This window comes from Spermophilus citellus, assembly GCF_964194105.1.
Source record: "Spermophilus citellus genome assembly, chromosome: 4".
Lineage (NCBI taxonomy): Eukaryota > Metazoa > Chordata > Mammalia > Rodentia > Sciuridae > Spermophilus > Spermophilus citellus.
The window spans coordinates 17,954,979-17,971,121 of record NC_138185.1 but is presented as its reverse complement, the minus strand read 5'-3'; the positions used below and the strand labels follow the sequence as shown (position 1 = coordinate 17,971,121).

Here is a 16,143-nt window from a genome sequence, read left to right as displayed (position 1 = left end):
TTCCTATTTATAACAGGTTCAAGCCTTTTTCTGGCACTTCAAGTGAGAAACCTAAGAAACCATAAAGTAATCCTCAATTCTTCAGCATTCTCTTTTTATATATCTAATCTATGATTATAAAAGAGACACAACACTAAATACAGAAGGTAGATGATTTCTGAGTTCTCCCATCAGAGATTTATAATTCTTTCACTCTTTCTTAATACAATTGAAAATGAATACTATTAAAGTCAAAAGTGAAAGAATTAACCAAGAGTCTTTCATGTATGTTTCCTTGTTGATATTATAAGGGCCCTATTTAGCAGTCCCTAGGACAACATCTAGACCTCTCTTAATCACCAGTCCTAGAAAACTTGCCTTTTTCTCTAGTTGAGAACATGGAATCCCATCTGTAGGATTGCACAGGATAACTCAAAATCAACCTTAACTTTAAAGTACTCTGCAAGGACTACAAGACTATCTTAGTGCCACTACTCTAGCCATTTCCCATGGCTAAACGACCAACAAAATGAAGTAACACAATTTTACAAATACCTATTATTTGAAACCATGTTAACATTTAAAATAAGATTTTAGTAGCCAGGCACAGTGGCACACACCTATAATCCCAGTGACTCAGGAGGCTGAGGCAGGAGGATTACAAATTCAGAGCCAGCCTCAGCAAATTAGCAAGGCCCTAGGCAACTTAATGTGATCCTGTCTTCAAATTTAAAAAAAAATTAAAATTTAAAATTAAAAAGGGCTGGGGATGTGGTTCAGTGGTTGAGTGCCCCTGGATTCAATTCCCAGTACCAAAAAATAAAATAAAATAAATTTTTGTTTTACCTGTTGTCTTGCTTTTTGGAGGCTAAGGTGGGAAAAGTATAGATTCTGGAGTCAAAATGTCCTTATTACCTATTAGCTACACAACTCTATAGCTTTTCCACCTATAAAATAGAAATAATTGTGTATACCTCTTGTGAGGATGAGTAACATATTACTTGCAAAATTCTTGACTCTTCTGATACAATTTAGTACAGATAGTTTCATTTTTTCCACCTCCTTCTCATTTGTTTTCTTGCTTTATTTTTGAGACTTCAGTGAGTCACCTTAAATTCTTTTAGAACATGACAGAATTTAACTATATTTAATATAAAAATACAAGATACTCCTCTGGAAGTAGGGGTGGGCACTGATCAGGGAGGCACCTTTCTGGGTAATGATAATATTTTGGTAAGAATTTGGGTTACACATGTGTATGCATTTGTCAAAATCAGGCAAATATACAGTTAAAATTTAGAAACAAAACACACAAATATTACCTCAAAAAAATAAACCTTTAAACAAATAACAACCTCTACTTAATGATATGCATGCTGAAATACAGAGGAGACAACTCCTCAAAAGCACAATGGGTAGATGGTTGGATAGAGGGATGAGATGTACATACACTAAAATATTAATGATTGAAACCAGGTAGTGGGTGTATGGTTGCTTGCTATAATATTCTTTCAACTTTGTAGTATGTTTGAAATTCTTCATAATAAAATGTTGGAAAAAAATGACCACTGGAAAAAAGTGGAAGGCACTCAATACACATCACTTCTCTTCTTGAACCCTCTCCTATAGATAACTAATCCATTTCCTCAATCACCTATAAATACTTACTAGACCCACATTATAGTATTGCCTAGTATTCGTTGCTTAACTTATACTATAACCCCTCTATACTTTGGTTTCTTACTCTGTGGAATACCAACTGCATGCACCTTGAGATTTTTGTGAGAACTGAGATAACACATAAGACCTAGCTTAGTACCTGCCACATAACTGGTATTCAATAAAAGCTAGCTGCTGATGTGTCAGTACAGTATTATAGTATATGATTCCAGCATCAGTAGTGGTTGGAAGCCCTGACTCCTGACTGCCTGGCTTCAAACTCCAGCTCCACCAGTTATCACCAGTGTAGCAGTGGGCAAAATCTTTAAACTTTCTATGGTTCAGTGTTCTCATCTGTAAAGCAGGGGTAAGTATCACTTTTATGGGGTTATGATAATGACAATTAAAAAAATATATATATATATATTGTGCTTAGAGAATAACTAGAACAGTGTAAACATTCAAGGTTAACAAACTCACTATGCTAGGTACTCAAAGGACATAGAGATAAATGTGGAAGTCTTTGCCCCCGAAGGAGTTGATAATTCAGGAGTGGGAAGGCAGTCATTACAAGGCAAATTGGGATATATGCTAAAAGATAAGTGGGGACAATGGACTTGGAATTTGAGGCAGAGACTGAGGAAGGCCAAAGAAGGCTTCAAGGGAAGGGTGGCATTTGACGAACTGGAATTTGGAGCAGAGAAGGGGAAACAACCTCGGTAATGTGAAAGGACATAGTATAGCCTGTTAGAATTCAAGAAAAGGCAGCTCAGGTCAGTTGGGAAATTCACGTCTGAATTTTTGAATCAGCAGGATCAGGATCAGATGGTGGAAAGCTATGCTGATTAATACAGACTTTGATTCTGCAGAAGAACTTGGAAAAAATGATCCTCTATTCATATATTCCACTGGATTTGCAGAGCCGAGTCTTATAAATTAATTATGTCAACTAATAACTTATCCTTGGTTTTTCTAATAAAATTGTTCGTTACCTATTGTACTCTTTATATAGAACCCTAGAAATTCATAGTAATTTTTACCAACTTACAGCATGAGGATGTATCTCTACTAATAAAAAGGCACAGAGCTTCTGGAAGAAGGGCCAGGAAAGAGATTACTAACAGTGTTGTGAAACTGGGTTAGTTAACACTGCTTTAGTTGGTTCACTGCTTTGAGGTTACAACTTGGAATCTGACCCAAGAGATTAAATTCAGAAAGGGAGAAATGTCCGTGCAGCAGCAAAGAAAAGTTGGTTCCCTCTGGATGCTGCCAGCTGGCCACACTGCCTTGGTAAACACATTTCTGATTGCCATCGCACTGAGCAAACCCACTAAGCCTTACCAAAGTGTCTCCAACATCGCAGCCTGAGGTGAGCAATCAGGCCAAGGGCAGGTTTTACAGCTACAGGAACCAAGTGCTGCTTCAAAATTATATAAATTAAACATATTAAGTACACTTGAAAACATCTTTTCAACACAACTGGAGAGAAATTAAGTAGTAATAATAATTTATTTTAAAACTTTATTTTAAGAAGGAACACTGATAGAATAGAGAAGAGGATTGACAGGGAGGGAAAAGAGGGAATGGGGAGGTACTAGGGAATACAATCTATCAAATTATGCTATGTCCGTATATGAATATGCTAAAATGAATCTCGTGTGTGTGTGTGTGTGTGTGTGTGTGTGTTATGTGCTAATTAAAATAATAAAAACAATAGAAAGGAGATCAGTAGAGTTGAGCAAGTAGATCAGGGGAGAGAAAGAAAAAACGCTAGGGAATGATGATGATCAAATTATGTTATGTGCATGTACAAATAAATAATAATGAATCCCCCTATTATGTGTAATTATAATGTACCAATTAAAAATAAATTAAAATTTAATAACAAATTAAAGGCACTATTTTTTAATATAAACCAAGGCTTTTTGGTGGAGGCACCTTTGAGTGAAGTAGGTGAGCTGGTTAATTCAGGCTAAGAGTAACAACTCCTGGTCTATGAGCTCCATGAGGGCAAGCACCATGACACTGTTGCTCACTGTGATATTCTCAGGGCCTAATCCAGTGTCTAGCATGTAATGCTTTCTCACAAAATACTTGTTGCTGGAATTAGTCCCTAGCTTTGTAAATTCAGAAATCTCATCTTTATAGTTCACCAAAAGGTTATTCAATCCTTAATTGAGTGGAGGTAGAAATGACTTGACACCAACCAAACTCAATGAAGACAAAATAGGTTTCCCTCTCATTTGTAGAAGGGGTATAACTTTCCAGGAGCCTTGTTGTTTTTGTCATTCATCCAGAGCTGTCTTCCTAATATCAGAGCATCTAGGAAACAGAATCCTAATCTGACTGATGCCTGAGGAACAAACTTAGAGCTCCCTAGGAAGTCTTCAACTCACATGTCTAGCATGCCCAGCAACCAGAATGTCTCCCTCAGGCCAATGTGGTATCTCCCCTCCTGCAGAGCACACAAGATCTTCTCTGACAGAGCCTCATTCTCTGAATCCCCTAGACTCTATGTAGACTCCCAGTCTTCTATCCCTGTGCACCATTTTTCATCTAAGCATGTTGCAACTCCTAGATTTTAAGATTTTTCTGCCCACAGTGCATTAGTTTGGCTGTTCCCCAAATGACAATGTAGAGACCTTCATCTATACATGCCTCCAGAGACAGCTTGGGTCTGGCCACCTGCATGGATATGCACCAATTTTCAGGTGACTTCACCTCAGCAGCAAACACTGAGGCAATATCTTCAGAGAACTCCATGGTACTAAGTGATATCTTGGGACCCACATATAAGACCTATTTACAATTTTTTTTTGTTAAGTGCTTGTATTAACTAATTTTCTACTCATTTGGCCTCATAAAAATTTTAGGAAAATCTCCCATCAGCATGGCTTTTCAATAGTGTATGTTTTTAAAAGCTCTAGACCATTAAATATATTAGAAAATGAGCCTAGAGGCAACTCCGTGGAAAGTCATCACTAGAATTTACCTAAGCTTTCTTTTATATTCATAAGCCAGTTTCTACCAAGAGCAAATAGTTTCTCTAACTCAATGAGGGCTTTTTTTATTTGAGAGAAAACAGGCAGATTTTATAAGGAATTATTATTGAGATTTTTTTAAAGCTAATTTTAGACTTTTGGAAAAGTTACAAAAATAGTCCAAAGAATTTCCATATATCCCTGATTCAGCTTCCCTTGATGTTAGAATCTTACATAACCATAGCATATTTAACAGAAGCAGGATACTAACATTGATATAATACTATTAACTAAACCAAAACCTTATTCAAATTATACCAGTGTTTTCTACCAATGTCACTTTTCTGTTCCAGACTCCTATCCAGGATCCTTGGTATATTTAGTTGTCATCCTCCTTAGTGTCCTGCAGTCTGACAATTCCTCAGTATTTCCTTATCACTCATGTCCTTGACATTTTTAAAGAATATTGATTGGTGTTTTGTTTACTGTCGCTGATTGGAGTTTCCTGGTGTTTTCTTCCGATTACACTGAGGTTATATATTTTGGGCTAAAATACCACAGAAATGATGTTATTTTCTTCTTAGCAGTATGGGGTTCAATATGTTACTATATCTTACTTGCTGGTAATATTGCTCTTGATCTTTTGATTAAGGTGGTTTTTCCACTAAGTTACCATATTTTCCTTTAGAGTAAAGCAAATATGTTAGAGTAATTTATTTGAGACTATGAAAATTCTGAGCTACATCCCTACTCTTTGTATTGTCTTATTTTGAGACAGGGTCTCACTAAGTTGATGAGTCTGGCCTTGAACTTTGGATCCTCCTGCCTCAGCTGCCCAAGCCACTGGGATCTCAGGTGTGCATCACAATGCTCGGCTCCATCAAAGACTTCTTTTTTTGGTACCAAGGACTGAATCACTGAGCCATATCCCAGCCCTTTTTTAGATTCTATTTAGAGGCAGGGTCTCACCAAGTTGCTACGGGCCTCACTAAGTTGCTGAGGCTGGCTTTGAACTCAAAATCCTCCCGCCTCAGCCTTATGAGCTGCTGGGATCACACGTGTGCGCCACCGTGCCTGGCTCCATCAAAGATTTCTTAAAGAACTACTGGCTCTCTTATCCATTACCTGTTCACTCTCCTTAAGGAGTTTATAAGATTTCCCCTTACTATTTCTGTAATATAGTTTATAAGATTTCCCTTACTATTTCTGTAATATAAGCACTGTGTTATTTTATTTTATCTGTTCAGTTTTACTTTTTTTGTTTATAAAAATATCTATCTTCGTTGTTAAAAAAAAAAAATCATTGTGGACCTTTCATAATCCCATCTTCAGAGGTTGGCACTATAGAGAGTTTGATATATGTTCCATCTGAACTTTTTTTTCCTTGTTTAATATCACTGGAACTAGATACCATGCACTTAAATCCCATCCCACCATGGACTTCAGGAACTTACTTAATTTTGTGTGCTGGCAAGTTTCTCTCTCTCTCTCTCTCTCTCTCTCTCTTTTTTTAAGGCCAGTGACTTTTTAAAATATTTTTAGTAACCGAAAAAAATAATTAAATGAATTAAGAAGAACCAAACGGATAAGAATCTGGCCCAGAATGGAATGACTGTTCAAAATAAATATGACACAAAATCAAAAAGTTAAATGAGAAAAACCTAAAGAGCCTTTCAATGGATATAAGAAAATCATTTAATAACATTCATTCCTAAAAAAAATACTAGTAACAAAACAGAACAATAAGCACATAGATAAGACAAGACAATATACTTCACCTCATCTAAGCCAACTGTGAAAAAAAGGGCTCTCCTCTAGCATGACTACCTTGAATATTTTTTAAGTTCTTCTAACGGAGTAAAACAGCTGAACTAAGATGGGCATAAAGATTGCATTAAAAATGAAAAGTGTTGTTTGCAGATAAGGCGACTGAACAGTTATGAGAGCAAGCATTTAAAAAATTTTGGAAGAACTCTTCTGTAAGGTGGAAATTAAAATTTTATGGCCTTGTTTTTAAGTAATATCAACTGAACACTGCTATGGGGAGAGTGAGGTCACACAGTGGACATCTGCAACTCCAGATGCCACATCTGGACTAAGGTCAAAATTCATTTTTGCTAAACTTCTTAAAAACTTGAAGGCATATGACTTGCTTCCTGGATTTATCTACTTGAATACATTGAATAAAATTTCAATAGTTTGTAAGTTTATCACTTATTTGTACAGTCCAAATGACAATCAGGAGGTCATCTCTCACACTGTTTCCCCCTAGAACAATAACAACAACAAAAGCAACTAGCAACATGATACACATTGGACACCATTCATTTTAAACACTTCACATGCTCATTCTCTCACCATGATCCTTAGTGATAGATACTCCTAATGCTTCCAATTTATAGATGAGGAAACTGAGACACAAGCTAATAACTTGCCCAAGATCAATCAGCTAGTAATAGGCAGAGACAGAATTCAAACTCAGGATCCCAGGCTCTTAGCACCACAGCTCCTTGTTGTCATAGAATGCATGAGCAAACTGTTATCTGGAGAAGAGACACAACCTGTGAATTAGAGTTCTAGAGGAAGCTGACTTGAACAAAAAATTCAAACGACAAGAAAACCACTTTCAGAATGAAAAGTTCTGAGAGAAGAAACCAGAAGGAGCTCCCAGGAACATAATTAACAATCAAAAAGAGGCATAACAGGGTGTCTGCAGCCTAAAATCATCTGAAAACAATGTGCAGAAGGAAAACAGAAAAAAAGAGCTCCTAGTAAACAAGTTCAGCCAGTAGATTACAGGAAAGGGATGCAGCAATCCCCCTGCCCCACCAGCCTTCCCCGCCACCCTCCTCCAGCAGAAAAAGTCTAGAAACAAGGCAATCTAAGATGAAAACCTCAAGAAAGAGAGAAAAACCAAATAAACAAATCAGAATATTTCTTGTTGCCATCTGTAAACAAAAATGAAGCTACCTCCAAGCATGTGCCCTGTCACTCCTCAGGGCATCTGCATTTCCTCACCCCCCCCTGACTCCAGCACAAGCTGACTTGGGGACTCTGGAATCACTATTAGTTTTCTGAGAAACCAGGGACTTAGCTTCTCCTGATCCGACTGATCTCTGAGCGCATGGCCCCTGCTGACCGCTGCTTCTTGTAGGCAATCATTTCTTCCATATCACTTTTCTGCTTTTCCTCTTCTTCTTCTATCATAGATTTGGCACTGGGGCCTGGTTTGCAACCCCACTTCTTAGCTTAGTAACAATGCCTTGGAGACTTAAGTGTCCTGACCCACAAAGTAGAGTAATAATAATTTCCATGCATAGATTTTAAAAAAAAAGCCATATGAAAATATCTAGATACTGTGCCGAACACATATTATAGTGCTCAATATGTTTTGGTTTTGTGCATAGAGAAACTAATCTTTGCCAAGAGCCCATTCTAAGACCTTTCATTTTTATGGCTACATGTTCTTCTTGGGGGAGATTTTATATCTATTCTTATGGCTTCAGCATTGCCCCTCAGGATCAAAGTGAGTTTCACACCTTATCTCCAACTCCTTCTGACCCATATTTCCATCTGCTCCTAGATATTTTCCTAGACACCTAATTTCAGATGTCTTAAATTCAACAAGTCCTAAAATAAACTCTCCTCTGCCTCTCTTCAAATTAGTCTCTGTATTCCCATATACACAACTTTGACCTCACTACTTAAACTCGTCAATAGTTCCATCATCTATCATCACCTTCCCTAAAACCAACAAAAACCTCTTGGAGGCATCCCCTAATTATCAATCCCACCATGTCAGGCACCAGCATTTTGGATTCTGCCTCAAAACACCTCACCTTCTCTTCTCCATCTTCACTGCTATTCCCTTTTCAAGCTGTAGACACCTCTCACCTGGATGACCACCACAGCTGCTTAACTGCTTCTCCTCCCTGAAGTCTGTGCTTCATTAGTGCAGTTGAAGTTAGCTTTCTAAGAAGGAACTTAAGCATGATCTCCCCTGCTTTAAAACTTCTGTGCTACAACCCATAGTTTATAAATGGAAATTTGTTGGCCAGGTATTCAAGGTGTGTCACTATCTGGCTCCAATATCCCTCTGACCAGTCTCATCTCCAGCCACTCTCCCAAGAAGGGGTTGATGCACTAGGGGACCCTTAAGCCCCACCCTCTCACTTTATCCTGTCTCACAAAAGCCCTGCTGGTACAAGCAATAATGCTCAGCTCCTGAATACCTTTGCCCACTCATCAAATGTGGCTCCCTCCTTCCTTCGTGCTGCCAATACACCTGATATATCACATCTTTTGCCTCTGTTAGTTACATGCCACTTACTCAAGCAAAAAAGGGACCTTGAAAGCAGGGACAGATCTATCCTTATCTTTGTATATCCTGCCCCTAGCTCAGTGCTTATCAACTCCAACTGAGGCCTAAGTGGTTAATAACTAACTCAATGAATCAAAAAGAGCAAAATACTAATGAATACTAGGCTGAAACTCAGAAGAATTAATATATGTCACAGAATAAATGTAAAATGTGAAAGGAAAAATAACTGGTGGGCAGGAGGCCAGATAAGGAACAGGAAGAGAGAATACCAAAAAAGGAAGAAACTGAATTTGCTAATATGAAGAAAAGTTCCTGCTTCAGCTTTGATGGTAGTAAGTTAATATGGAAACAAATGTTATTTTTAACATTAGGGAAATTCAAAGATTGTTCACCTTGAAAATTTGCTTACAGGCTACAAAGAAGCAAAGATATTCCATAACAGAAGGCATAATGACAAAAACACAATTAAGAATTATGTAAATTAAGAAATATTATTAAAATGAGTATTGTACAAAAACAAGAATAAAAACTAAATACACAGCTAAAAATCCTGAGGGGAGAGGAAAAAAGAATCCAGAGCAATTTTCTAAAAGAAAGATAATAGTTATTTTGAAGCCAAAACCACAACACTTTAGAAGGGTTCATTAACAAATTGGCAAGAGTTGCTGTCTATGGGGCTGGGGATGTGGCTCAAGCGGTAGCTCGCTCGCCTGGCATGCGTGCAGTCCGGGTTCGATCCTCAGCACCACAAACAAACAAAGATGTTGTGTCCGCCAATAACTGAAAAAATAAATATAAAAAGAAAAAAAAAAGAGTTGCTGTCTAAGAGGGAATTGTTTGCCTAAGGATAGGAATGAATGGGAAACTGACTCTTTACTATATCCTTTTGTATTTTTAAAATTTTTATATTTCAACTAAAAATTCCTGTGACTATGTGAAAAGTGAAAATTCTAAAAGTAAATGAATTACAGAACACATAAAATTAGAAAAACTGGACACAAAAAGCAACAAAATTATAAAATAGTAATACTATATATGTGCTAATAAATTTGGATAAAACTGAATAGATTGATTTTTTAATAAAAATATATAATTCTAGGGGCTGAGGTTGTGGCTCAGTGGTAGAGCGCTCGCCTAGCATGTGTAAGGCCCTGGGTTTGATCCTCAGCACCACATAATAATAAATAAAGGTATTGTGTCCATCTACAACCAAAAACTACACACACACACACACACACACACACACACACACACATTTCTAATGCTGACAAAAATAAAACACCCAACATCTTTTTAAAAAATTCTGATAAATATATTCACCCAAAGCAGCTACTCTGATACCTTGTTAGTGAATCCTTTCAAACACTTCAGAAATAATTCACATTGTACAAATCATGCCTAAAATAGGTCAAAATATAGGTTATCTAGTTTACTCTTCTAAATTGATCCTAAAACTGGCTAAAGAAAATGAGAAAAGAGCTGGGCATGGTGTCATGGTGGGAATTATATGCCTATAATTCCAGCAGATCAGGAAGCTGAGGCAGGAGGATTCTGAATTCAAAGCCAGCCTTAGCAACTTAGCAAGGCCCTAAGCAACTTGGCAAGATCCTGTCTCTAAATAAAATACAAAAAAGGACTGGGTTGTAGCTCAGTGGTTAAGCACTCCTGGGTTCAATCCCTGGTATCAAAAAAAAAAAAAAAAAAAACAAGTAAAAAAGAAAAATGTACAAAGCTCACTCAGAATTTTCACACTCAAAACATTAAAAGAAATAATAGTAAATAGAATTTAGGAATAGATTAAATTTTTTAACTGTGTCAACAGACACTAAAAGTATATTCATTAAAACTGAGCAGTTGTACTGAGTATGGTAGTATATGCCTGTAATCCCAGCTGCTTGGGAGGTTGAGGCATGAAGATTGCAAATTCAAAGCCAGCCTCAGGAATTTAGCAAGGCTTTAAGCAACTTAGTGAGACCCTGCCTCAAAATAAAAAATAAAAATGACTGGGGATGTGGCTCAGTGGATAAGCACCCTTGGGTTCAATCCCTGGTACCAAAACAAAAACAAAAACAAAAATCCAACAGCTATTTTTAATGTAAGGATTCTAAAACTAATAAAAAAGATATACATTTTTACCCTGATTGAAGTACCTATTTAAAACTAAATGTAAAAAAAAAAATATGCTGTCATTAAGTATAGGTACAAAATGATGAAGCTTTCTATCATATCACTGTTAATTAATATAGTATCAGGGGCTAGAAGAACAGTCCAGGGGTAGAGCTCTTGCCTACCATGCACAAGGCCCAGGGTTTGATCCCCAGGACTTTAAAAAAATAAATAAAGTTGGAACTTCTGACACTATATATAGTACAATATAAAGCAACATAAAAATGAATAAGAGGGGCTGGGGTTGTGGCTCAGTGGCAGAGCACTTGCCTAGCATGTGTGAGGCACTGGGTCCAATCCTCAGCACCACATATAAATAAATAAAGAATAAAGGTACATCAACAAGAAAAAATATTTTAAAAAAATTTTTAAAATGAATGAGAGCTACAAATAAAGGCAGAGATAAACTATTTTTACATTTAATAAATACCACTGTATACTTATAAAAACTAAATGAATCATTTGAATGGTTATGATGAGTTTAAAGTGATCAGAGCCATCACCAATAAGGAAAAAAATCATGTATATTCCGGATTTTCAAACTTGAGTACATGTGAAAAATCACCCAGGGAAGAAGCTTTTAAAAATTGTCAATACTATGACTTGCCCCAGACAAAATGCCTCAGAACCTCTAGGGGACGGATCAGACATTAATATTTTATAAAGCTTCTCAGGTGACTTAATGTGCAGCCTACAATTGTATATTCAATTACTGGAAGAGCTTAAAAATGCAATGCAAAATGTGTAACTATTTGTATTTGCAAATGGGAAGAGAAATACTGCTGAAATTTAGAAGAGGAAACTTGACAGGAGACACAGTTAGCTCCTATGCTAATATTTGCAGTTTAGACAAAAACCAATACCCAAGTCAATGGAGGGGGACATGACCCACAGCCTCAATAGACTGATGGAAATGAAAGGTCATTAGTCTCTGCCCAAGTGCTGTTAAAATGGAAAGCATGAATGAGAATTTGACAGAGGCTTAGGTGGTCCAGGATTACATACATACCTGTAGAGGCTACATGCAAGATAAATTCTCACAAATGCAATTGTTGAGTCAAATGGTATGCATCTTTAAAAGTGAGAGATTTATTTTAAAAAGATCTTAAATATGACAAAGAAAAAGCACGATATCAAAATATCATCACATATAGGTAGGAGTGGAGTGGGAGAGACCAAATAAGCTGAAGTCAGGCAAGATGGCTCAGTGTTACCAGGAAGTAGGTAAGAGATGGATCTCAAACAAAATTTCTGTAATTCCAACATGGCTTTACTCTTGCCACCTACCTCCTCCCACTTCAAACTCTAGTCATCACACCCAATGTCCCCATCCTACCAGACCCCTAACCCAACAGGCATTGCTAGGGCCTATCTGATATCCTCTGTCCTAAGTGCAATATTCTTTCAAGGCCCCTCCCACTAGAACAACTCTCTTTTTGCTTAACTCCCTATATTTTACCATCCAAAACTTTCCTAGACATTTCTGTTTAAGTAATATTTCATGTCTGGTGTTTGGTATAAATATCTGATCTGCCATTTATATTCTGGAAGTAGAATACAAATTACCTTCCATATTAAAAAGCTATTTTTGACTGGCATTTAAGCCCTCTTTTTTATTAGACTTTTAATATACAATTTAAGATGCTTCCTCCATGATGTTTTTCTGTTCATCATTTTCAATCCAATCACATGATCTCTAAATTTACTTCATCTTCCTAACATAAGCATGCTTCATTCTTTCCCTAAACAAACACCTACTAAGCATCTATTCTCTGGCACTGTTTTAGATCCTGGAGATAAAGTTCTTGCCCTTGGGGAGCTCAGGCAGTTGAGGTGTATGGGTGTGGAGGGAGGGCAGGGAGACAGCCAATAAACAAGTATTTGTATAGCAGTCAAATGTTAGTAAGTGACCTGGAGAAAATTTAAAAGGATAGAGTGATGCCAAGGGCATGATAATGTCAATTTCAATTGATGGGTCATGGAAGGCATCATTGATAAGGTAATTTGGGGAGAGAAACCTAGAGGGAGAGGACAGGAATCCTGTGATTTCTGGCAGGAGAGGATTCCAGGCAGAAAAACAAGTACAATGGTCTGGAAGCAGGAACATTTCTAGACTAACTGAAGTTCAACAAGAGCAGAGTCAGGGTGAGGGTACGCATTAGAAAGTGTATGTACAGGCTGGGGATGTGGCTCAAGCGGTAGCGCGCCCGCCTGTCATGTGTGGGGCCCAGGTTCGATCCTCAGCACCACATACAAAGATGTTGTGTCCGCCGAAACCTAGAAAATAAATATTAAAAAATTCTCTCTCTCTCTCTCTCTCTCTCTCTCTCTCTCAAAAAAGAAAAAAAAGAAAATGTATGTACAAGAAACTTGTCTTATACCATTGTTATAGGGTTGATGTATAATGCCACTAAATAGTTTTACTCAACTTTAAAACTCAGAGTTAAAGAATGATCAGGCTTGGAAGATATAATATATCCAAGAATAGTCCTGCTATAATCCATTACTGAAGCACAGGGAAGAAAAAAACCCCACCCCCCACCATCATGAAGCAGAAAGTTCCAGAGGTTACAATTATGGGGAAATTACCACAAGTTTGCGCAGGAATGATGTTGCCATGGCGTTGTCTGAAGAATACTATGGTACATAACTCCCAGCATCCTATAGCATCAATGACTCTGTCTCCATTTCCTTCCAAAAATTTTTATCCAACATACTGGAGAAAGTTTCTTAACTTCTTAGAGGAAAATAATGTAAAAGATTTCCTTTATTTAAAAAGTTTACTAGAGTGTATCTGTTTCATCAAATGAAGTATATATTTATACTGACTGTTAGTCTTCTTTTTGTTTTTGATACCAGGGATTGAACTCCGGGCGTTTAACCACTGAGCCACATCTCTAGCCCATTTATATTAGAGAAGGGTCTCACTAAGTTGCTTAGGGCCTCAATAAGTTGCTGAGGCTGGCTTTGAATTTGTGATCCTCCTACCTCAGCCTCCTGAACCTGGGATTACAGGAGTGCACCACCATGCTTGGTAGTCTTTATCCTTTGTGTTAAATTATTAAAAATTTTTCCTATGCCAGAGTGCTACAAATATTGTAGTTAGAATAAGATTTGGAAAACTAGTTTTCAAAGCACAAGTTTTGCATTCAAACTAAAAACTGACACTTGGCCTAATCAACACATCAAGAGACACAATACACAACTCTGCTTTTATGATATCCAATGGTTAACCTACAGTAGAATGAGAAATCTAAGAAATCACCTAGTTATACTTTCAATTCATATTTTTAGATTGATCCAAAAAAGGAATAATTTGATCAAAGAGCTCAGGGATAAAAACTGAGTGGGTAGTGCTGGGTTTGTGGCTCAGTTAGAGCAATTGCCTAGCATGTGTGAGGCACTGGGTTCAATCCTCAGCACCACATAAAAATAAATAATAAAATAAATGTATTGTGTCCATAAAAAAAACTGGGGAGGACTAAATAAAGAATATTTAATAGCAATACAAAGACTAAATATGATTATAACAACTTATGTGTTACAAAATTTTAGTAATTGATATAGCAAGAATTTGGGTGAAATTCAGAAGCACATAACTTACCTGAGAAGCATACTTTTCCCTTACTTCATTGTTATTTCCAGTTTCCCCTTCACTTTATGCAGTCGCACATGCATCTTCAAAGGGTCACTTGTTGCTTCTGCAGTTGCAATTCAGTTCTATAAAAGAATGACCATCATCACTTCATAAGAAGAGAAGGCACATTCTAGGAAGCTGAGTTATCTAATCTCATGTCCTAATTCATTTTATAACTATATACAAATAGAAGGTGGGAAGAATTTAAAAAGTTATCAAAATACAAACTAGTAATTTAAAACTATTAAAATTCTAATGGAAATAGAACATATAAATGGAAGTAAGGAAAACAGAACAAAATGATTCATTAAAACCTGTAATTTTTACATTCCCCTCCCCATCAATGAGTTTTTATTCCTCTCTTAGCTAAGTTTGAGGTGGCTTGGCAGAAATAATGAAATTAACTGAGAGGTAGCCTTAAACTTCAAGGATGCACACACCCTGAAGGATATACTACTCTCTCATGGTTTTATACTCAAAGCCCTGGGAGTTTCCTAGTATGAGCTACAGAATTGGCTCATACTGTAAGTTCCAGGCTAACTACTCTGTTCTCTACATTTTTTGTCTCCGATTCTTATTCCTATGTTTTTCCATTCTGCTCAGTGCCAATGTTGAGCACACAGTAATACATGGTGAATAAATGAAACAATAAATAGATTTTCAACAAACCACCAGAGAGATGCTTCATGTGATCTTAAAATTACTTGGGAAACACTTAAAAAAAAACAAAACACTGCTCCTGAGACCTTTTTTCTCCAAAGCATTCCCTTTGGTTAAAACACCCATTAGCAGTAAAACAAGCCCCAGTGTGAGTATATGGGAAGGTGTCAGAACTTCAAACAGACATCCAGAACTTGGTACACTACAAAGGGGGACTATGAGCGTCTGTGAATATAAACAGGTTTGCCCTTCAAAAAAGTACCCCCCACCAAAGTAGTTCCCCATTATCACCAGCATTCTTACATCTTTAACATATACTTATCTTCTACAGTGTGTATCAAGTATTGTACTAACAAGCTTTAACCTCATTAACTAATTTAATCCTTATAATAACCCTAGCAGGTAGATTCTATTATTCTAATCATCCAGATAAGGAAATGAGGTATAGAAAGATTAGTTACATAAACTACCTAAGGAAATGCACTATGTGCTATGCTGCTTTTCATAGGCAGGAGTCCCTCAATAAATATAACTTCATGGTAAGATAAAGTCTCATTCACCTATTTTACTTTCTTTTACTGCTTTCTTGGCATGTCTAATTAAATAGCTCCATTTCTAGTTAAATTAGCTTTTGTTGAAATTTTTTCCTAATTAATAATTTATTGAAAAACCTACCTTCTAATTCTCTACAACTTAAAAGCTGGCCTTTTCTCACTTAAGAAATTATCCCTTTGAACATT

General features: G+C 36.8%; 1 protein-coding gene across 7 annotated transcripts in view; it reads right to left on the bottom strand.

Moving 5' to 3' along the window:
* The window catches only part of ZHX3 (zinc fingers and homeoboxes 3), a gene marked incomplete at its 3' end in the record, with an annotated part of 121,395 nt that overhangs the window by 58,408 nt on the left and 46,844 nt on the right, over positions 1 to 16,143 (bottom strand). For all 7 annotated transcript variants that reach the window (XR_014021450.1, XR_014021451.1, XR_014021452.1 and 4 more), the window contains exon 2: positions 14,711 to 14,826. The remainder of the gene's footprint in view (positions 1 to 14,710; positions 14,827 to 16,143) is intronic.